Genomic DNA, 24901 nt, shown 5'->3' with positions numbered 1-24901 from the left:
GTTCATGTTTTGTTTATTATTTCCTTTAATCTAAAATAAAAGTCATTGAGACTGAAAGTGCATGTTTTACTCTTTGTCTGAGAAACATAACAAAGAAAAACAATTGCTAAGGAAGGCAGCACATTTCACTTGCAAGCTTTCAAGGGATTATTACCAACAACAGGAGAGAAAAAAAATAACAGCTTTTGAAACTTAGGGGAAAATACTTTGACAGCATCCCCATTAAACAGCTTCCTTCGTCTTTAAGCTGCAGTAATTACGTTCACTTAATACTAGACAGTAAAATATTTACCAACAACACAGGGAATTAAATGAAGTTTCCAACCACTGCATAACCTCCAGCTCTGCCCCTTGTGGAGCTTCTTGTAACTGAAGGCACTGGAATTTGGCTGTGATATCCCGAACGAGCAGCCTTTATACTACAGGCAAGAACCCATTACCACTACTACCTAAAGTAGAGTTACTCCTATCATGGACCCCCCAGGGAAAAGCATCATCCGGGGGTCAAGCAGAGAGGTACACTTTGAGCCCAACATGTCTCAATAACAGCCAGGCCTTCATCCTCATGCAGCGTGGATACAGCTGCTCCTGTTCTCCTTTGCCTGAACATCCTAGGGCTCCAGGTGCTTCTTCCTTAAGCTTTCAAGCAGATGGGCTGAGTCTCACAATCAGGAATGTTTCCTCCCTGCCAGGGCTGGGGAAAGTAGAGTCTCCCTCTACAAAGAGTCTTTCTAGTTATTTTTTCTCCACTTTGCTCCATTCCTTTCTGTACTTGCTCTGCTGCTCCTGTCAGTCTCTTGGGTGGTGAAGGAACCCTCTGCTGCACGAAGCCCCATCAAGTCCCCAAGTAGCTGAAATCACACAAATCCATGAGAGCCCAAAGCTCAGAGACGTAAGCCTCCTCTGACAGAGGAAGATCCACCACGGCCCCCTTTAGTAGTTGGCTCATTCAAAAATAACAGCCTAGATTGCTGCCAGATGGTAGGTCATTAATAATGATCGTTACCTGGGTGAAAAAGACCCTCAATTAATAGCAAAATACACTTTTTCCCAATGAGGGTAAGTTCTAGGTAAGAACTTTGACACACGCACAGAAATCACATAGGACATGCTGAAGAAATGATTGTCAGAGAAAAACAGTAACCTGGCTTATCGGAGACTGTCACAAGCCAAGCTCCAACACAGCCTTTCTCGGAGAAAAGCTGCTGAGACGGAAAACGTATGAGTACACAGTAGCACATCGATCCCACAGCCTGGAGCCTGGCAGATAAAGACTCTAGGAAAAGGTTCCAAAAAATAATTTGGACATATATTATCTCACACAATACAGCACTGTACACAGCAACGGTTTTTCACTAGACCCCAGCCACTGGTTTCAGGGGGGGGTTCATGGCCCGAGGGGCAGCACTCTGCAAACAGCAGATATTTGGCGAGGGAAGGAATAAAACGTACAGATGTACAGAAAGGAGAAGAATCAGCCTATGGCTACAGTGTGTTTGCTTAGAGCAGGAGATACAGTCAAACTCATTCTCTCCCTTTTTTTCCACACCAGGTTGCTGGTGCCCTCTTTATCCACACTGTATACATATTAGCTTACATCTGCTTCCTCTGCAAAAAAAAAAAAATCTTTTTTTTTTTTCAGAAAATAAATCTGGGCATAGACCAGAAGGTAGCTCATGCCAGTGTCCACATCTTACACACAATGCGCCTACAAGCCAGACTACGTCACTCAGGCTGGGGCCTGTGGGGCCCTCTTGGACCTGTCTACAGAAGGGAGCACAGATATAGCCTCAAGGATTCCCTGGTCCATCACTCGGGGACTTGGTGCAAGAAGAATATTTTGATACCTGCCTGCTACTGCTTATCTCGGAGGACCTGGACCTTTTCTGTGTGTTTGCGTGTGCTCACTTGTTCACTGTCTGGATGATGGTGATCACAGTATTTCCCCCACAAAGATGGCTCAAGGCTTCTGAGCAAATAGGCCCAAATGAGATTATATTGCCTTCCCAGATAAAGGTGGTGGGGGCGGGGGGGTCTGGGCTGCCGCTGCTGCAAAAAATGAGAGCTAGATGGAAGAGACATATAAGGAAGATTGTGAGGACCTAAAACACCCAGGCACAAAGGGCCATGAAAGAATTAAAGTGAGAAGGAGAGTGCATTGAAAAATGAATTACAGCCATGCCTCATTATCTCAGCTGAAAGAGGAGCTTCACTGTGCTGCGTGCTGTAAACTGCTGACTAAGGGTAGCCCCTGCACCACAGACTTCAAATTAAAATAGAAAAAATTAGAAAATGAGGCCCAAAGACACTGCTGAACCATTTACCTACTGCCTGAGTACCATGATATTGCTCAAGTCTAACTCTAATCAGAGAAGCTCTTTAGACCGTGCCTCTCAGTCATGTTCCTGAGCGGTAAGCAAATACTCAAGTGCTCTGATGAACCAGAGCTTAAACTGAACGAAGCTAAATTGAATAAAGTCCATTTTAACTTTGAATGAGCACATCCACATAGGGTCTAATACGGTTTAACCGACCCACTTGAGAAGTTAATTTGGATTAATTTTTCTGAAAGCTCTCATGTAGAGGAGTCCTGCATCACCAGTGTCCTGGGGAGCATTAGGAAAATGACCTCTTCATTAACCTGCTGTCACTAGTTTCCTTCTCAGCAGCCACGTACGAGTACTTTTTTAGCAGTTTACCATTGTGTCAGACAGTATAACAAAACAAGCATTAAATTACTCTGCCGTTTGCCTGAGAACGTCAGCCATGTAGATGGATTTTAAATCACCACACTGGGCTGAAGAGATCCTCTGCAACAGATACCTTACCCATAATGGAAATTTCTTTAATACTTTATTGATTGATTTCTTTATTACCCTTTGACGAAGTTTAACACAGTAAACAGAATCGATCCCAGAGGCCAAGGGCTGGGGCTGGCCGCTCTGCGCCTGCTGGGAGTAGGCTGGATTCTCAAATCGAATTATAGTTATTGTTCTGCTTGTAGCATTTTTTATGTCTCATCATGACAGATGGCTCTCTAAATGATAGCAGATTTGTATTTCATTAGGACACTTAGTCAAAAGATCAATACAACTTCCACGCACCTTTCTGAGAATGCATATACAGACCATGCAGGCTGCTAGGAGCTTAATGCGTTTTAGATAGCGTTAGCTACACAGCAGACATATGTTTTACTTGTAATAATGTCTCATTGATTTCAAAAAAAGCAGTCCTGGAAACCAAAGTGCTCTTATTGTCACACTTCATCTTTTTTCTGTGCAGGGCGGAGAACGGCATTTTTTTGGGTGCTGTAAGGGAAGACAGCCAGGGCAAGGAGACAACCTCTGCTTCACAGAGGCTGGGCATGGCTCTGTCTCCAACCTCCATTGCCCTCTTGTGGTTCTTGAGCAACATCTCACCTAAAAAAGACAACTACCGACCGAACAGTTATTTCTAAATTACAGCCTAAAACACAGAAGGAGGCTGTTTCTGTCTTAGAAGAAAGATAAAACATTTCAAAAAGGCTTTGTTTTGTTTAATACCTGCCCACTCCCTCTCATCTTTCTCGCTTTCCTCCCTCCTTCATAAGCGTCATTGATTCAATTCAGGAGTTACTTTAGAGTTACAGGCTATATTGATTGATTTTGGTTGTAATGAGTCTTTTCAATGTAAGCAGCGGTGCATAAAAAATTGGTTTTAAATCTCCCCCTTATGGTGCATTGATTTAGCACGATTAAAAGTGCACATAAGGTTTTAGTTATTCGTTGCCTGGTGCACAGATATCGCCAGAGAAAACGCTGGAAATGAGGCTTCCAAAAGTGCTGATAGCACCTTAAGGTACAATGAGCAAAGGGTACACACAGTCCTCCAGATTAGCAGAGCTGGTGGTGAGAGGAAGACTCGTTGATCTCTGGGGAGGAAGGAGAGGGAGAGGGAGGTGGAGGTGCTCCTGCCTCCCCATGACATGAAGAGCCCATTTCTCTTATTGTGGAGAGCACACCAAGTCCACCCCACGGCTATGTCTTGGCTTGTCATTCAAAATACCTCCAGACCAAGGAAAGGATGCAGAACCAGCAGTTGATGGCTCAGCCAATAGCACTGAAGTTGGAGCCCTTGTGAGCTCATGGCAGATGGGCTCACCACCTTCCACAGACTGATTCTGCACAGAGACTTGAACCTGACCCTCCCTTTGCTCTGGCAAATGCTTTAATCACTGGAAGACACTGGGAAGAAGTCTGTCTTGCAGGCTCTTGCTGTATTTAATGACTTACACATATGGAATTACTCCAAGAAGGAAAGAGAATAATTTGTAGCCAGGATTTGAACCCAGGCATCCCACACCTATGGGCCTACCAATTCGGTGTGCTTGCAGCCAAATTAGGACTGCTGAGATAGAGTAACCTTCCTGCCAGCCTACGAAAACGGAAGGCTGCAGGGGAAGGAAAGGCATTTGCTAGATGTGGGGCTGTGGGGGATGTCCTGGGGGGTTAACGCAGTGACCTTTACCTTCCCCCGCTGGCTTCACCCAAAACACCCCAACAGCTTTTCTTTCTACAGTAATTTGTCCAGCTCCCGTCAGTTATGCCCCCTGGAAGCGCTCTGTGCTCTGCTCACGGTCTAATCCCTCTCCCTATGTGCCACAGATGTCAAGGTGGGGAGAAGTCTTGTTTCTAATAATTACGTTCCAAATGTGGCCTTAGCCAGCGTTACCCCACAGCACAGGAGGAGCAGCACTCCCATGGCCTGGAGGTGCTGCTGCCAGAGCCGTGAGTCTTGCAGGGGGCGTAACAGCCCCATGTACCTCCCCATAGCACCCGCATCACCCAGCGCCACTCTCACTGACCTTAGCCCTCCACCAATGTCGTATCAATGACTTCATCAATGTCACTTCTGATTTACATCTGGACCGCTGAGATCAGTCACAGGCCTTCCCTCCTCTTTTGGTGCTCAGTTTGAGGAGCCTTTGACACTTTCTTTAAGAGAGAGAGAGGAAAAAAAAAAAACTCTTAGTCTTATAAAACATGTTTTATGTCGAGCAGTAGTTACAGCTTCATGAATTGCAAAACCATTTTAAAATCCTGGTATTACAGGAAAATCCGTTCTGGTTCACTGCCTCTGTCACTAAAACTCATGGCATGCACCTTCCCAAAGCAATTAACGGCCATCGTTAGAACAGAATCCCGAATCATATTTTCCAGGCCAGTCCTCACTCCTCCGAACAAACGGTTCATCTTCCAATACAACGTAGGGAGCTTGGAGGTAGTCTCGGAAGCGCGGGGCAGGGAAGCGTGTTTATCAGAGAAAAGCCTAAAGAAACCCAACAAGCATATTCCTTATAACATCCTATCTCTTCAGTTTCATTTCCTCTCTTTTGTGTATGGAGTTATGGTAGGAATAGCAGAATCAAAAGCCCTGAGGGCACAGAACTTCTGACCTGGCCCTGACTTGTCATAATAAAGTCTCCTGGCCCCAAAGTTCCCATTACAAGTTGGACTTTGAAGAGCAATAAAGAATGTCAGGCTGACAAATATATGTTATCAGAAGAGATTTCTTTTTCAGTTTACAAGATGCTTCCACAGTTTTACTGCACCTCTCTGGAGGGTCCCAGACTATGAGCTGCTATTTTTTTTCCCCACTTTCTGAGAGCTAGGCGAACAGCTTCATATTACGTTTGTGCTCAGAGTAGCTGTCACTCCAGGACCTTAAAAATCTTAATGGGTAAATCCTAAAAGGTCAATGACTGACAAAATCGAAACAGATAGCTAAGAGGGAAGGAAAATATACATGACAACAAGGACTCAGGCTAATATGGCCATTAAGCTTCAAATTCTTGGCCATCAAGCTCCAAACTCTGTCATGAACTGCCTCCAAGATGTGGAGTTGTACACTGACAGCTCCAAACACCAATCAGTACAGTGACAAGCGAGCATCTTCCCTAGCAGAAGCACATATATATCTGCTGTGATTACCCCAAATTTCACAAACTTCTAGAAATCTGGAATTTTGCAGAAAAATCCTCATAATATTTCACGGCAACAATTATCATGTTATTACTACTCTTAGTTGTTTTTCAATAGCTCCTTAAAACTCCAACTTACCCTTTTCTTCTGTAAAATAGGCACTTGAATAGGGATGTATTTAGGAATGTGCCACAAGAGGCTGGTTTTAAGCTCTGTCTTGCTGAGTAGCCCCATTAGATGTATGAGAAAGTGGCCTTGAAATGTGTATAAAATGCCTGGAAAATGCTCATGACTTGTACTTGTTAGAGTGCTTTTAGCTTTCCACATAACAGGAGCTGTCCTTGCAGATTACAAATGACTTGGCTCTGATTCACAAGAACAAGGTGGGCCTATGCCAGTGCCCTAACCCAAAGGCACCTACCCGAGCCAGGCTGAAAAACAGTCTCATCTGGACAGTGAGCAACATGTGTCTACATTACTAGCAAGTAAATCATCACCTTTGACCAGCTACTAGCCTTCTTCTGCAGGGTCACCATGCCAGTTCAACAGCTGCTGCGCCCCATTCCAGATGTATTTAAGTGACAGGTGAACGTGTCTTTATACAGACAGACAGGCCAGCAGATACACAGATGGGGCATGTACCATCCCTCCAATAATGCACACTCTCACTTTTGTGAATGCAATTGCAATGTAGTAATTACTCTACCAAAAGGACATCTATAGGCTTTTTACTGGAACATCTGTATTTCTCCTTCCAATACCTGTGTCTATCGATGTTTGTGAGTGCATTTGTATTTTATATGTTATATATTTATACGATGAACTGTATTTCTGAAGTATATCTTTAATATATTACACTTTATAAGTATAGTATGTACTATAAAAATAGGTCTTGTAGAGATTTAAAAAAAAAAAAAAAAAGCATTTGTGAGCCAGGCTGATGGATACTTAAGTAGCTAATAGCTTTGCATCCATTACTTGCAGCGCCCCATGAGTTGAGAACAGGGCTCAGGAAAATACACATTGGCAGTAACTCGAAGAAAAGGGCTGGATCACGTGATCACTGGCCATAGGAGCGCAGAGTTCAGAGCTGTGCAGTGGATACGCTTGATGAGTGGTGAGGCACAATTAGGTGAGTTAAGTACAATAACAATGAAATGCTGCATACTTTCCACCTCAATAAAAATGATAATGATTCTGCTGAAAAATATCATTACTTCACACTCATTTAATTCTGGAAATCTAAATTCACAAAGGAAACAAGAAGCCCTTTAATCTCCTGGTAGATAAATAGCCCAATTTTATTTCTGCTATTATTTTTTATCCTTTTCCAAGACATTTTGGAAGACTTCAGAACATGAGAGCACAGTTTAATTAACTTTATCACATTAAAAAGCACAGCCGCAATTTTCATGGAGTTTTAATTGAAATATAATACTGTTTCACTTTTTTTTTTTGCATCAAGTATAATGATGAAAATCACAGTCTGCACTGATTACCCGATAGTATGTGGTATATTAGCAAAGAAGGCTTATCAAAAGTAGCCATTTGGATAACTGAGTACGATCTTTTCTTGCAGAGCTGCACCTAGTTGCTTTCTGAGCTGAAAGACATACTTTGTTCCTTTGTTCCCATCTCAAAAACGACTGCTTTGTCTCCACAGGAGATGCCAATCACATGCAAACATTTTTTGGATGGTGGTTTGTGCACCTGCTCCTCAACTGTGCACAAGATAATAAGGCAGCTTTATACTCAAATAACATCTTCCATCAGAGGATCTCCAAGCTCTCTGAAAATGTTGCATTCTGTCCCTTGGCAGCCTTTTGGCAATAAGAATCAAACCTGGGGCCCCTGACTAAAAAAAAAAAAAAAAAAAAAGCAAGACTTCACTGCTGGCCACAGCTGTAGCAATGTTCTCAGCGTCTCATTGCAATCTAGCCAACACTAGAAGGTCACTGGCACCATACAGAGCGGGTGCCAGTCCCCAGCTCTGTATCATGCCCATGAGCACGGGCAGAGAGGTTGTTTTGCCCACAGTAAACAGGTGGGAACAACGTGCCGTGGCTCACTCAGGTCAACGGCAGAGTCACTGCACCCCGGAGTTCCCACGGCGGTGCCAACCCAGGAAACAACAGCTGACATTTGCATTTTCAAAGCCCTCTAAGGCAACACATAAGGTGAGATTTTCAAAGCTGCTTGGGAGTTTGAGACATCGTTATCTGGCGCACATCCATCTCCCGTAGGCAGTGAAAATGTGAGCTGTCCCTACAAGCTAAACTTAGTAGCAGTTTTTCTAATGTGACCAGCAGACTGAAGGGCAAGCGAGAAAGGCTTTGCTGGGTGGGTTTTCTCTACTGAAACCCAACCAGTGAAGCTGGCTGTAAGCATGTGCAGCCCATACTTATGGCAGACAGCCAAGGGCTGGCTGCTGGTCACGGGGCAGCCATGGCCCCACCGCCCTCGCGTCCAGCCCTGCTCCCCGTCCTCCTCCACACATGCTGCTGGGCAAATTTGTGCCCAGCTGAGTGGGAACCGGGGGTGCAAGGAAGAGGTGGTAGGTCTCACCCTGGCTGAGACTTCCTGCGTGGACAGGGAAAGCCCCATGTCCAGAGCAGAAGCACTGTACTCACTGCTGGCGAGGGTACAAGCCCCATGAGTTTCAGCAGGACAAAGGGTGCACATTAGCAATACCCAGTTTGGGGGCACGGTATTGTCCTCAATGCTGAAAAGACAAGGACAGCCTCGGCTGCGGAGGTGCCCTGAGCCAGCCTTGCAGATCAGCCTTGTTGTTTCTCATGTCCTCAAGTTCAACAGGAGGCTGCAGCTTTCCTCCACGATTGATCGTTGCTGCTGCTGCTTTTGACAAGAGTCACAGCTCGACCTCGCTCTGAAAGGTCTGCTCTGGCTGGACTAGGAGCTGTTGGGCTGGCACAGGCAGTCGTGGCGGATGTGCTTTCTCCTCTGTTTTCCAGCAGGCCAGATGTGGTGACTACAGCCGTTTCCTCCAGGCTTTGAATCACCCATCTCTGAAAGACACACTGAGGAGTTTCGCTCCCTGAATGTATTACTTTCTTTAAAGCGTTTATTTAGCAGCTGGCGATTGGCAACTTTAGTTCTTACTTCTAGGGAAGCAAAGGCCAAAATTGAGTGTTGCACATATATACCTATTAGCTGGCAAAATTCCTACATTTGATTTCCCTGAGGCTGTCTGCATCATTTTGAAGTTGCAATAGGAAGCCCACTGGTCAGAACATTTCTGCTGTAATTTACTGTCATCAAAATATGCCGTGCTGTTGTAGCCAGCTTTTCCTATAGAATTATATTGCTTTTGAAGATATTTTTGATGGGAAATTTTCTGAAGCTTGATATTTCTGACCAAAGAGGGAGAGAGTGCTAAAAGTAGAGAGAGGGCAGGAAGAGAAATGATAAAGTTGCGTTTCAGGAAAACTACTGAAATATTCTGGATTTGTTTCTCACTGGAAGGAAAATAAAATTTGAAACCCCAAAACTAGGATTAATTTCTTTTCGCTGGACAGGAATGCTAAAACCTGAAGGAGCCAACTAGAGTTCATTGGAAACAGTTTCCAGCCTGGTGTTTTAGTCCATTCTTGCCCTAGACACAGCTCTCTTTTTCCAGACATCTATAGCAAGAAGCATACAGCAAAAACTTCTGTAGTGGATCAATATATGTGTATCAACCAGAATAAATAAACTACCTTCCCAGAAGACTGTGGCTTTGATTAGGATCTATTTCTAGGACTCTTGTATTATATATATTACAAGTCCCTTCGCAGAAACCAGCCGTGGTATATTAATTCTGTGTTTCTGAGTGGCCATACAATCGAGGAGATCTGAGGACTTTTAAGAAGCAGGTTTGGAGAGGCCTAAGGCAGACCTGCTCTCTAGATTCATAAGCAGGTAGACTGGCAAAGCCTTCAGCAGCATGGTGGAAGTGTACAGAAACGCTTGATACAAAGCCTTAACTAAACGCCTGGTTGGAAAATGGATATTCTGTGTCCCCCTCCTCAGTACAGACCAAATACCTTTAATGAATTGCTTTGGAAGATTTTCCTCCCTACATTAGGAATGATACCTAAATCACGTTGGCTGCAAATTCAGATTTTTTCTCAATGCTGTCAAGTTCTTGGCAAACACAAAGAAGCACAGATCAGATGACCAAACTCCCATTCTCCTTTTTGTTTCCCCCATCCTAAATCAATAAATATATAAAAGTTAGAGATGAAAGCAAATCATGATCATGCTGCAGCTTTCAGGGGAAAATACCGCCTACAAGAAAACAAATCAATAAAGCTTCGTATTCTTGGACATGGTCTTCTGTTTTGGTCAATAAACGCACTGCGCTATGTAGTATATCGCTGAAGCCTGTAGCAATTTGCCAATGACTGAACGCACATGCTTGTGGGGGGAAGAAATGGTACCGCCAGTCGTTAAGCAACTGTATTTCTCAAAGGTAACGTGGACTGTTTTGGATTTAAGAATTATTTACCCTGCCAGCAGGTGGTGACAGAAAAAGCTGCATGACAGTACAGTCTTCTGGTGCTTTCTTTGCATGGTTTGCTCTGCTGCAACAGAAAGTACATCCTAGTAAATATTTTCTATATTGTTTCAACTGGCAAGGTTCATCAATTCTAACAGGCAAACTCACACCAAAAAAAAAAAAAGAAGAAAGAAATGTAGGTAGATAGATTAGACTAGCTTGAATCATCTCTTTAATGTTCAAATAGGGTTGCCTCAACTGAGAAAAGCAAATTTTTAAAAACACCCAGCAAAACCTCACCTCAGAATTTAGACTGAGAACTTAAGAGGCTGCTTTATTCATTGCAAGAAGGAGGCAGAACCTAATTACACTAGTTAGAATTCAGGCACAGTTTGGATGGAATTTTCTCAACAAATAATAATAGGAAATAAAACAGGAAGTGGTTTAAAAAGGTGGTGCGCATTGATGTTGCAAACGGAGAGGCCCATGCATGGCTCAGCTTTCTAACTCAGACTAGGAAAAGAAATGCTTTGCACCTCATCCTTGTCCTTTTACAAGGTTCACTTGTAGTGCTGCATACAGAGCAATGAAACAACAGCAGAAGGGTCCAGAGAAGGATGCTGGTTCTCCATTTCATTAAAGGAAGGACAGCTCAGGTCATTCATTAAACCAAAACCAATATTCTGTACTCTGGGGTCTGGGCAATCACAGGCAATCAAGTCAGCATGGCTTAATGAGCAATGGGTTAAACGAATGGATTTTACTTTGGAGCTGCAATTACTAGAGTATGAACGCAGTCCCTCACCACAGTCTGGCCGAGAAGTGGTAACTCATCAAGCTACAGAAACTCAATTGCCTTTGATCAACTGTCGCTGCTGCCAACATGACCACTGTCTGCAGGTGTTTGGAGCCCAAGCAAAGAGCTACTGAACAAGTAAAGGGCCATGAGCTGCCACAGCTTGTAATGGCAAGAAGGTGGTGGTGCAAAAGCTGCATTTCTTTGTTGGACACCTATCCTAAAACTGCTGCTCTCATGAAACCTGTCATGACTTCTCCCAATAAAGATCTTAATTTTGCTGGAGAGGCCTCCTCCAAACTGCACAAAGTAACCATCTGTCATAACAAAGCGTCATAAGGCAAATGAATCCTTCTTGGCTGCCACAAACAACACACAGAGCTTTCCGGTCTATTGATTTTCTTTCTGTCTTTCCAAGTAGAATATTAATACACGTCTCTGAAGGGTAAAGTCAGAGATTATCTTGGAGTTAATAAAGTAAGGTGTCTCGCTTTGACCCAATATATCCAGCTGCCACTGCAACTGCTAATATGTTATATGAGTGTCGGTTAATCGGAACAATAAGCAATTTCATGGGAGAGGTAGAATGAGAGGAGATTATTCCGCCACCCCAAATTTCTCTACCCCTGCTGTGGTGGAGATTTGCTTTATGGATCTGAGCTAGCTGAGCATATTAATGCCATGCCGCAGAGGGGGCCAAGGAGAGCCCCCGGATGCTGCCGGCTCAGGCTGTGCTCTTAGCTAAGGTAAGAGTGAAGCTTGCACAGGACAGCTCACAACATTTATGCATACAAAGTTCACAGAGCTAATGGGCTTTTGCTGACCCAAACACAAAGACATCTGCACTAAGTGTTTTGACCCATTCTGTCTACAAACCATCTACCTGCAAACTGCACTATTCAGGGCACATAAGAAATCCTGTTGTTCTGTGTTTTTCTCTCAATCAGGCAGTTTGATTAAGAGAGGCAGAAGAGAGAGCAAAGAGGTGCTGGATGGCTGGGCAAACTCCACCCAGCAGAGAGAAGTGTTAGTCTTTTTGCATTAATTTGTCTCACACCTTTGGGCAAATGCCTTGATCTTCTCCCATCTTCATGCACCCTTTACGGGTCTGTCCCTTGTACCTGGGTAGTAAGTGCCAAGCGAGCATTCATTCAGTGTGCCTGTGAGATCCTCAAATAAAACATGCAGGAGAAACGCAACTTTTCATTACTTTTCCTGTCCCTTCAGCCATATTGATTATGCCTATTGCCCGTTCCTAGAGTTGTTAATAATTATTATGATCTGCAAATTTTGCTGCTGATCACTTAAACTGGTCAAATAATATTAGAAAAATGCTTTAGATTTATTTTATTGAACATTTTCAAATGATTATTTGATTTATATCTTCCCTTGATATTTTCAACGTTTCTTTTTTTTTTCAAATTAATGAGAACTGATATGAATCACATATCAGAGAGAACAGTGCTGTAAGCGCCATAGCAGACACGTTGTTGCAGGCACAACACTTTCATGTATCTTTAAAAATGCAGGAGTTTATGCGGCAACAGTTCAACTGTCTTCTAGGATAATCACTGCTGAAAGGCTGGGGCTGGATGTCTGTATGCACTAGCAAAGAGCCAAGGAGTATCGCATGGCTGCAACCCAGCTTCCAAGGACTAGTCCAAGGCACAGCAGCATCCATCTAAGTATCATTTACCCTTTATTAATTGGGAAGCAAAAGTGGGCAGCTGGCAAGCTGCTTCCAACGCTGCCTTCAAGTGAGCACAGACCGTGCACTGGAAGTAATTAAATCATTATTCACCCACCCTTTGAGCAGGCTTAGCACTTCTTGGGAGGGGTTTCATTCTCCTTGAAAAACACCGGTAGAAAATTAAAAGTAAAGTCCAAGCAAAGCACACAGAAAACAAGTAGAATTAATCTCACTTTAGATGTCTAACAGGAACATGTCTAAACATGTGCTACTTACTGGAGGCTTCCTCCAAAATCCGTGGTATCTCCAAAGTGAAATTCATTTGACTGAGCTGAGGTTGCTGTTTGACTACGGGAACAACTCCTCTTAGCAGGAGCCCATTTCTCTCAATTGACTCCACAATGGGTCTAAGGTGATAAACTCATATTTACGTACCTAAAAATGAATATACAACTTAGGGGAGAGGAATTCCCTTCCAGGGGACATGTTTCCACATATACAGGCAGATTAATTTGAGCATCATATAGTATAGGGACACACGTTGCCTTGGCCAGGAACGTGTGTTGGATTAGCTGATGGGAAACATGGCAAGGAGGGAGTGCTACAGCCCTGAGTTCCTGGATAAACCCACTCGTGCATACACCAACTATTTGGAGGCTTTCCCGTGTCATTACTTCACTCCTGTAAAGAAGAATCACCGGACAATATCAACTGAAACTGCTCCGCTCCATGGACCTGCTCCAAGGTTAACACCTCCGTGCCTACACTAAACTCTAGGTGTGCGCATGAGAGGGTGGGAAAAGTGTGCAGGGACAGAGACAGAGCAGGGGGAGGTGGTGGCTGGTTGCTCTGAGCAGGCTGTTAATACACTAGCTGATCTTGGGGGTGGATGTGCCCTGCGCAGTCATGAACGACTGAACGTTGAAGCACCATATCCCATTGAACGGCTACAGTGATTTCTCTGCCAGAGAGCAAGGGAGATGAGATGGACCACCATGTGATAAATCAATTTGGAGCTTTTCATCAGATCACCAGCAGTGAGAGCACAGCTCCAGTGATTTGTAGCAATGCCAGCCTGCCATGATTCATCTGCGACACTTGGCCCCTTCTGTTGCCCTCCAACCACAGCAAAGTCTGGGCAGTGTTCGATTGCTGGCACCAGGTCTTCCTAAGCCCTCTGCTACGTCCCTCTTATACCTCTCCTATCAAAACATCATTTTCAAGCATGAGGACCATACATGATCAAACAAACTTCCTCTTCCCTTTCTCTTCTCCTATGTATTTGTTCATGTATTTGTCTCCTACTGTTCTTTTAGGGGTGCTCTAATATCACCTGGAGTCAATGGGAAGACTTACACTGGCCCTGTACTGGACCCCAAAGATGCCAAGAGTATCCAAAACCAGGAACAGTGACCTCCTGTGCTCTGTGCCTGGCTGTGTCTGATTTCCAGGCAGCAGCTCTGGGTTCTGCCCTCAGGTGAAACTGTCTTGCCAAACAAAGTCCTCTGACTGCACATGCCTCACTAGGTTCAGTGTCTTTAGGGACTCAGCAGCTTATTGTTCTCCAGTCCTGATAGCCACACAGCACCCGTGATAACTGAAATGAAAAGAATGCACTGTGACCACCAAGGAAATAACTCCTCCAGTCACTACTGACTATTAAGTGCCTGATCCTGTAAGGAACTTATAGCTTGTAGGACAAGCTCTTAGGGTAGTTACAGTAGATGGTAGTTATAGAAAAAAAAAGTCTCTAATAATATTTAGTTTAATACAGACTTCACATCAGAAGTTCATCTAGTACCTGAAAAATGGTCACTGTTTGCTTTTCAAAGAGCTATGGGAATGACAGAAATCTTTGGGCTCAGCCAAGCAGCAAAGTGCCCTCCTAACACAGTGGAGTCAACAGCCAGCCACCAGCAAGCCAAGGGAGAGAAACCCCAAGGATAATGCCACAGCTTTCATCGAGAGCTTAAGAGGAGTCCAGAGCCACATACATGAGACAGGCACTACCTGGAGAGATGTAAAAGGACCATGTTCCCTCTACATTTACTTCATCCTACTCCTTTGTCTTCTCTCTGACCGATCGCTCTATCAGCGTAATGCAGGCAAAGCAGTGGGATCCCCAGGTTCATAGCCCTGCTGGATTTCCCACGTCCAGTGGGTGAACTACTCACCCCTGATTCAGGTACCTCCTGAACACAATTATCCCGCCTGTCTGTAGGCTTTCCTCGGCACCATCTCACTGGGTTTCCCCAGAGGCTGATAAGCAGATAAGAAGCAGATGTTTGTGATAGCTGAATTATGACAATAGCTAGACGCTCCATGTGAAATCACGATTTCCTTACTCCTTTATAACTGCAGGGTATGTCCTAGAAAACATTGGCAAGGACTTTTTAAATTAGCTACAGAACTGCAGAAATGCTGAGTTTGAAAGGGACTTCCGGAGAACATGTCTCTGTTAGGTATTTATGCACACTGATAAGGTCCCCCTGCGCCTTTTCTTCTTCAGTTCCAGCTCTCTCAGCTTCTCCTATGTCAGATGCTCCACTCACTTAATCATCATTTTGGCCCTTCACTGGACTCGTTCGAGCAGGTCCATGTCTCTCTTGTACTGGGGAGCCCAGCACTAGACACAGTACTCCAGATGTGGCCTCACCAGTGCTGGGCAGAAGGGAAGGATCACCTCTCTTGACCTGCTGGCAACATTCTTCCTAATGCAGCACAGGATACCATTGGCCTTCTTTGCCGCAAGGGCACACTGCTGGCTCCTCGTCAACTTGGTGTCCACCAGCACCTCCAAGTCCTTTTCTGCTAAGCTGTTCCCCAGCCGGTCGGTCCTCAGCCTGTACTGGTGCCTGGGGCTATTCCTCCAGAAGGGGCAGAGCTTGGCATTTCCCTCTTAGGTTTCTGTTGGGCCATTTCTCCAACCTGTCAAGGTCCCTCTAAATGGCAGCACAACCATCTGGTATATCAGCCACTCCTCCCAGTTTTGTATCCTCAGCATTCAGACATCCAAACACTTATAAAGAACTGTCCAGTCTAAGAAGATAATAGGTGTGAGCAGAAATGAGTTAACTTGAATAAAAATCACTCAGCAGTAATTTCAGAATATCGTCTAGACCTCTGATGGATGCCTTTTCCTCTAGGCCATACTGCTTCTCTAGGCCAAAAATCAGCTCTGGGTGTAGAGTTATACCAAGGCTATTATTAGCATCCTGTTGCTACAGTACAGACAGACGCTCCCGCGGCATATTCATGTGCAGTTGTGTTTGGCACACGCACATAAGAGAGAACCAACCTTCATGCCAGGGAGCTCCTATCTAGACCTGTGAGGAGACACAGCAGGCAGTGGAGCCAGCAAATTACTGTCTGGAATCTCTTCAGAGGAGGGATTAGGCACAAACTACAGGCTCTGCTGCCCTCTAAAATCAGGGACGATGCCCCCACCCTATGTGTGCAACCACATATGTACAGCTCCAGCTCTTGGTTTTGCTCCGGCTGTTTTCTCTGCATGCAGGAAGGACGCTTTCAGCAATATGTGAAAGCGTGGAAAAGGCCTTCCTGAGATATGTTTGTGTGCATATGTGAACATAATCACAGCCTGCAAACATTTCTTACTGCTGCAACGAAACAGTGACTGTAGAGGTACAGACTGGCATTTTTAATAGCAAACGCTCCCACTGTAATCTGTGATTTCAGTGAAAAGCAAGTATTGATGCATTTTTTTTATTTATTTTCTGTTATGGGAACATATAATTTCTAATAGAACATTGCGGTCCTCTCGGAGAGACTGACTCAAGATATGGGCTTTCAGTGTAACACTGAAATTATGAGATGAAATGAGTATTTCCATCTTGATCTGATTTTTAAAATTCTCTTTGGCTCTGTTCCTTCAACCACATAAGACTTAAAAAAAAATCAAATGACATGGCTTATCAAAATAATGATAGAAAATTAGCTCTCATGAAGTTTCTGCTCAAGTTAGTTTCACTCTCGTTTCTGGGAACTAAAAAAACAATGCAAAATGACATTTTAAGACTCAATTAAATGAAATTGGCACTTTGTTTTGAAATATTGATTCAAATATTTCCATGAAGCCCTAAATTATATAATGGCTTTTATCCCTTACTCTCAAAGAAGACTAAGCAGCACTAAAGCATGTACATACACAAGAAACCAAAGTACAACAACGTTTTGCCAAAGTCGCACAGCATTCCTGTAAGGGCGACAGAAACCCTGCCTTTGAACTCCCCATCCCAGACTTTCCCCACTGGACCACCCACAACTCTCCTGTACAATGTACTTAAAAATTGTATCAGGTAGCATGTTGGATTTTATTAACCCGTTGTGCAGTCCTTCCACGTCTCCTTGCTGCCCATTCTGCATTCTGCAGCAGTGGCATTCCCGCCTATTGCTGTTCCTCATGTTTGGTCTCTTTATTGTCTGGTGTAAAGTATGCTGGAAAAGCATTGTAAAGCAAGATGGTAAGTGGCAGGTCATTATTTTATACAGTGTTTGTAGGAGAGATAGAGCTTTTTTATGGAAAAATAAATCCTCTTTAGACAGCCAGTAGCCACTTGGGTGAGTGTTTTCTGTGAATACTGCAAGGATGCATATCCAAGGACTTCCAATTAAACGCGGTGTCTCTAGACACACTGACTACCCTTCTAATATACATCTGGATGGTCTATCCATAGACAATTAATTGACACAGCAACTGGAGGACAAGAACAAACTGGGAGTTTTGCTGTTGGTCATGGTCTTGGTGGTTACAACAGCTGGAGTGGCCTGCTTGTGGCCCTAATACCTTCAGATGCTTTACTGGACCTAGAAAATAGGCTGAAGGTGTTCTTCACACTGCCCTTGAATTAACTACTTTACTTCATCTTTCTGGGGGCTGGGTGTCTCGCACACGTTGAGATAATGGCAAAAGATGAGGATGAGGGAGAGGGGATTGTGAAATCACATCAAATTTCATGAGAACAATTTCCCTTATTTGCACAATTCAATAGATATTGGCCATTTCTTATCTCTCCCTAGTAATGTCTAATTGTATTCCTGAACTCCTTTGCCCCTTCTTCTCATCTAAAAGGGGCAGCAAGTAACAGAGATAGGGAGCAGAAGAGTAAAAATGGAAAGAAAAATAAAATCTTGACCTTGTTTTTTTCCCCCCAGCTTTTGGCTTTCAAGAAAAAAACAAGTTCTTTTTTTTAGAAAAGGTAATTTTGTACCAACAAAAATTGCTATGAAAAACCACTGTGAATTCATAATAATTCAAACTTGCAAATTCATAATACTGGGCTACTTTAGAAGAGGATTCAAAAATCAGTGGGCTCAGACAAGTTTGAGTACCTGTCTGCACACTGGCAGCACAAGGGCTGGGTTCAAATATTGAAGCTGTTCATAGGAAGAATTAATGCCATCAGCTGAATCCCACCCAGAATTTCTGGACTAATTACTTCCCTGGGGAGCCCTTACAGACAATAGCTCCCTATATGCAATTGTCTTTGACCTTCTTTGATTTCCCCTTTTCTCAGTTCAATTTTACTCCCTTACCACTTCTGAGTTCATAGTCAGTTGTGGTTACTCATAAAATGTCACTCAAGCAATCTTGGGTGGAAAGGTTAATGCAGATAAGGCTCTCACTGTTTCTGTACACTCTCTCCTTCACCAGCAGACAGAGATCGCCTCTCCCTCTGGAGCACTTCTCTGCAAAATAATTACCTCATGTAGAAGAAACATGCTGGGGCTGAGTTATTCCTCGTTTTCGTTAGTGGATGACAGGAATCACTGCTGCTCCAGTGTTTCATGCCAAGGTCCAAATGGACAGGAGGGCTACAGCTGGCCACTGCTCCCCAGGGACACCGCGGGATGCGGCGCGCACACATCTCATGGCTGCTCACGTACTCTTAAAGCGTGCTGGGGGTGCGTGGGAAACACTCCCAGCATGTGGGCTTCCACGGCCTTGCCTTTTGCCATTCATACTAGCGCAAGCAGAAAGGCTTTCTTATTTGGCCGGGTCCTAGTCCCTTTTCGCATCTGGTGTGGAGGACCTGAAAGCCTTGCAAGGCAGAGTGCTGAGGAGCAGAGCTCAGGCACAAATAGCTCTTGGTGGTTTCTCTACTGTCACGGCTCCACGGCCCTCCATGCTGGGGGCTGTTTGCTGCCTCCCATCCGCGTTGCAGCCCTGGCTCTGGAATAGCCTGCCAGACTCTGGAGGAGCCCCAAGCATTTACTTTCCTGAGTTTGGATATTCTGAGTTCGATGCACATGCCTCTGCAAAGCAGAACACCGGGGTGCGAATAACTGTGAGCAGCTGTTCTTGTCCCTTCCTGAAATCTTACGGATCTCATTCCTGTTACTCAGAGCTCCTCCTATGGGCCAAGCTTTTGTAGAAAGTAAGCTTTCCACCAATGCTTGGAAAGAAGACTGGAGATCTTGCCGATTGATACCAAGGTAGGCAAAGGGTGGATGAGGAGCATTTCCATGCAGGAGGCTGAGAAGAACAGGTGGTGGAGAGAGGGCTTTGCTTCCCTGTTGGGCACCCCAGGCGGTGAGATGTAGGAAGCAACGTTAGCGAGGGTGCTACTGCTGCTCCGCTGGCACGCGCCCTCAGCACCTCTCTCCTGTGCTCTAAGGGAGGTCCTGAAGCTCACCCCATGGTTTCATTTGGGTCATTAGGGAAAGCATTCAATATATCCAGATGCCCAAACTCTTTCACTAATAAGACATGTTCTACTTTTTCTCTAGTCTTACACACGGGAAGGAAGGAAACTGGGATGTGGGGAAATCAGCTGTTTCTTCAGGAAATAATAAGGATGTACATTTTCTCTGCAACAAGGCTTTCTCCCTAAAGGATTTCAAAGTGCTTAGCTAACTGTAAGGCATATACTTCATTTATCTGCCTAGTACAGGAACATCATGGCAATATGAATCAAGCTGAACACTTCACATACCCAAAGTACAGCAGTTTTGCACTTGAAAATGAAGCCAAAGCCTGCATATAAATCCAAGAACTAAATATATAAATTTTCAGTCATGTAAAAGCACATTCCATAATTCCTACATAAAAAGCAGTGCATTGTAACAGTTTTATTATAATGGTAACTTGAGGATACTTCTTGTTTATGGGCTGCAATAACCATATCATAGACAAAATAAATTCCAAAAGGCGGTGGTAGAATTTTCAGCACCAGAGTTTATTAGCTGAGGATAGAGTTATTACTGACTTAACCGGAAACACCCTCATCTTGCAGTACTTATTACTACAATGGCATTTTTAATTAAATATTAAAAGAGTAAAGGAAAAAGAATTCAGGAAAACCTTTCAAAATACCAAAGTGGAAAGGTACACTAAAAGGGAAATAATTTCCATCCTTCCTTTTATTTTGCTACCAACTGTTTCAGCCATGTTGCTAGATTAATCTGTATTCCACACCGCTCTTCTTTTCTCCTCTCTTTCCTTCTCTGTTTCCTTCCTCCTAGGGAATGAATTCTTGTTTGCAAGAAAATAGTCCCACTTGGTAGCGCCTCAGAACAGCAATGGATGGGCAACTGTCTCCCTGCAGAAGTGCCAGTATAGCACAGACAGCACTTTTGTCTGGAAAAGCCCATAACTTGCTGATTGTAAAATTATGTGTTAGAGATATGTTTGGGCCTTGTTAGAGATATTTCCCTTTGGCTTAGCATACCAGCCTTGCTTGCACAATCTCCATAAACACACGAGAGTTTATATTATACGGCACATCATAGACTTGCATTTATTTATCCGTAGTTGAAATGGGACGGTATACAGCAGTATATAGGCATCCTAACGTTTCTCACAACATCAGCTATATAACTACAGTGGCTGAAAGACAGAAACATTTCAGACCAGCACTTAAATATGAAACTGCAAAAGAGTCCTAAACTAACGGAACCGTGTTCAGCCCAGAGCACGAGAGAGGAAGTCAGCTTTTCAGGGAGGGGGGAACTCAGTAGTGTCTGGCAAGAACTGCGGCTTCTCAAATTGGGTTCACTATAATCTGGGACCAAGCAGAAAATATTCGGCCATTTATTTTTATTGCAGAATAACACTGCAGTTCTGCTTCGACTTAGGCCAGGCTAGCTGCGTAATGCAGACGCTCCAAATTCAGGACATATTTTCCCCTCTCCTCATTCCCCAGGTTCTTGCTTTAACTTTTTAAGCACAATAATCTGATCCTGGTTTACGCTGAGTTACCTTAGCATTTGTCAGCCATGTTCTTGTTCAAAGACTTTACAGGAAGAAGAGAGTGTTACTGGCACTCAGCCCAAGCCCTGCTTCATACGACTGAGAGTTTCACCAGCACTTTCTGCAACAAGGCCAATAATTCATGAATGACTGGAAGTGAAATGGTCCAACCTCTATAGTTAAAAATGAAAAACTGTAACTTCACAATTTTTAACCAATTTTTAACAAGCAAACTCCATTTACTGGTTCCATTCTCTCTTCTAAACCGAACATGCTGAATTTGCTTTGGCTTTTTACTGTTTTTCTCATAACAATGACGTCTGGAAATTCTGTCTCTTACGTATATACTGACTTTTAGAGGTGATTGATTGATACATTTTACATTCAGGAGTCAAGCTAACATAAGGTAACGTGGCATAACATAATACAACACTCTTAATTAAGCCTCTGATACTGATCACTGTTAGGGATAGGACTCTGGCAAATGTGGTTTGATTATTCTTGAGTTTTTATACTCAAATGATATGTTATTTATTAAAATGAAAACACATTGTTATTACTGAAACAAACTGCTTTGACAGCGTTTCATCCCAAACTTCCCTATGCTAAATGCCTATTTTCCTATGAAATCTCATTTTAATGCCATTGAACCGCTAACATCTTAGCAGGACATGGCTTCTGTGGTGATGCACAAGAAAACAAGTCATTCACCAAATCAGCACTGCTACTTTCCACGGATCCCAGAGATCACCAAGAAGCCTCCCCTGCAGGTACTTAATAAGGCCTTTCTGCTTTTACCTCCAAGAGCCAACAAGATCAGAGTCTGAGCCTGAGCTGTACCTGGTGAGGGCACAAAGTGTGGAGAAAAGGAAGAGCTCTTTCCTCTTTGAGGACTGCCAGTCAGGAAGATTTATCTTCCACCTGATACGTCCCTATCAGTCTGTCATCCTGGATCAATTCATGGCTTCATCAAACATCACAGCTCATCATTAAGCAGGTAGATGAATGGCTCTGCAGCCGTCGTCTGCCAGGCAACACTACTCCAGTTTTCTCGAAATGCCTCGACTTCCTTTCTCCCTTTCCTCTAAGAAGTGTTCATATGACTCCTAAGCGCTGATGGTTGTGAGCTAAAGAGCTTGCGTCCTCAAGGAGATATTAGCATGGAACTAATTTCGTCAGGTGGGTACACAGAGAATAACCTGGCTGCTTTGAAAGAGGCAGTCTGGAAGTGTAAGGAAATTGCCTCTAGGGAATTTGTGATTTCAGCTTCTGAAAATCTGGATAGTTCAATTTGCTTGTCCTTTTCACAGCTCTCTTCTCTCCCAGCGAAAAGCAGTGGGATCTGGAGACCTATTTCCCTGTTCAGGCCTTTCAAAATATCCCATCCTCCTTGGTTGCTAAGACTAGAGTCTGCAGAGTTTTTAGATTTGTTGCAGAGGAAGACAGTGGCTCACGCCAGATGTGACAGAGGTCTTTCAGTTCCAGGTGCCAACTGAAGGTCCTTGGAATAAGTCAAATGGTTGTACGCCTCATTCTGCTGGGCAGATCCATGTGAATTTACACTTCTTTGCCACTATTTTCCTGCTTGAGTAATCAGGCTGATGGTATTTTACCTCCCAGGGATTTGTAATATGTCTGAAGAGAGAATAGGGCCAGATATTCTGTCTATCTTGTCTGCACAAGATCAGCTTACACTTTACTTTATTCTCTTCACTGTCCAGCTCCAAAGCTTGGTCTTAGAATAATGTAACACAAAACTCGACATAGATGGGAAATCTAAACAAGCTGGAGAATTTTGAGGATATCCCATAAACTTGGAACACATGACAGGACTTGAGTTGCCAGATATCAGTTATGATGGTTGTATTTTGGTTCATTTCATGCATTTTTTACTGCTGGCCTACAATGAGTGGTGCAAACACCGTCACGGGTTGGAAAGTTCTGCTGTGCCCCTCCTCTGCACACCCTTTAAGGACTATGCAGAGAAATTCTCTTTGAAGGCTGAGAGCAGCGTGCCCTGCCGACTCTGCCAGACTGGTTTCACTACGTTTCAGGGCTACTCAGCAAAAACACAAATAATACCCTGAGGTTCTGCTCTTTCCAAGAACAGTCTCCTGCTCTGGCTAACCCTCTGAGATGGAAAAGTGTAATCATGAAATCTCAAAAGTTTTTAAACCCTATAGTGGTCAGAAAAATAAGAAGGAGTTGAGGCATAGGACAGGACAGACAAGAGTGACTCCCAGGCCCCAGTGGTTGAGAGATCTGAGCAAAACAGTGCCACATAAAGTAGATATATATATAACATTTACTATATTAAAATCCCTGCACTGTTACGTACTTAAGCATACCAATAGCTCCAGCAAATATAGATCTGACTTCACCAAGACACAGTAGCAATAAGTAAACTAGCAATTTCTACAGCACTGAACAATCTTTAGTTTCCTTGTCCATCCACACAATGGAGAAAATCTCATTTAACTGTCAACTTGATTTGGGAGGAAAAGAGGTTACAGGCAAAATAAGAATCTGTCAGAAATGCTGAGGCCTTGAGAAACCAGTCCTATGTTAGCACTGAACAGCAGCCTTTCAAGGAAAGGATTTTCTACACGGAGAATGAAGGGTCACTACCTTTTGCTTCAAAGATTTTAGCAATAGCAACAACAATAACAACAAAGATAAAAAAATAGCCTGAGGTTCCGATCTTTCTGAAACAGAGAATTCAGTTCTGGCTGATGCCGAGCTGAGATTTCATTTTGTTGTACAACTGTGATTTAATAAAACACTGGCTCGAGCACAGATCTAGGACTTAACATGACCTAATGGCTGAGAGTTTTGTGTGTAAGCACAAAGTGCTGAGCAGGACAACGGAGCGCCACACTCCCTGTGCTGCATAAACTAGGCTTTGCTTGGCTAGTCACCAATTCACAAGCAAGAACCGGCTGTGTTCTTCACCTGCCTCTATCCTACCCTTTGCTTCATCTCACAAATCAGTGACAGGGGCAGGAGGCAAATACCAATCTCTTGGCTTGCAACTGCATGAAATGAAGCTGCCCTGCTCGAAGAGGAAGAAGGCAGAGAGATAAAACTCGCACCCAGTGCTGACAAGTTGCCATATGTACATGAAACTGGAAGCTGACATAAAGCATGTCATCTTCTGGGTGAGAAATTATATCTGTTCTTGTTTATACGTCAGTGGATCCAATAAAGCCGCTGCTGTTATATATCCTGTAAACATCTTCCTGAATCCACCACTGTCAGCTACCACTATTTTCTTACAAGTCTCCTGATAATGAAATGCATCATAATTTCCCAGTTCCTGATTTCTCTGTATAGATGAAAGCCTCAGATTTACTTTACAGAAGATTAACTTCTAGCCCTTCCCGATTAGCAAAAAACTCACAGAGGTGACCAGAGACGCTGGAAGGAGAAGACAAAGAAGAAAAATGTTATATTACCACTGAAAAATCAAATAAAAGAAAAATTAAACTCATGATTTGTTAAAGCCAATGTTAGGGCTTTTGACTTATGAATTTTGGATGTATTCGGCTGGTAAAGCTGCACCTCCAGCATATTATGCCTCGTACCAATAAGGGGTGTGTGTGGGGGGGGGTAGTGGGTCACTGCCGCACTGGGCTGAAGATACTCCTCTCGTGCTATCGCATTAAGTGGGGGCAGCTTCAGAAAGGGTGAGCCCATTGCAAGATGCTGCTGGGGTGTTTCAATTAGCGGCCTAAAATAACAGCAT

The 24901-nt window shown here is 43.7% G+C and overlaps 1 long non-coding RNA gene across 1 annotated transcript in view; it reads right to left on the bottom strand.

Annotated features, from left to right (window-relative positions):
• Positions 1-24901, bottom strand: part of LOC138062040 (uncharacterized) — a 110358-nt gene that overhangs the window by 6983 nt on the left and 78474 nt on the right. The window contains exon 2 of the long non-coding RNA XR_011136015.1: positions 4844-4973. This is a non-coding gene — a long non-coding RNA (uncharacterized lncRNA). The remainder of the gene's footprint in view (positions 1-4843; positions 4974-24901) is intronic.

Source organism: Struthio camelus, chromosome 23 (assembly GCF_040807025.1).
Source record: "Struthio camelus isolate bStrCam1 chromosome 23, bStrCam1.hap1, whole genome shotgun sequence".
Lineage (NCBI taxonomy): Eukaryota > Metazoa > Chordata > Aves > Struthioniformes > Struthionidae > Struthio > Struthio camelus.
This window is presented reverse-complemented; position numbering and strand designations above follow the sequence as displayed.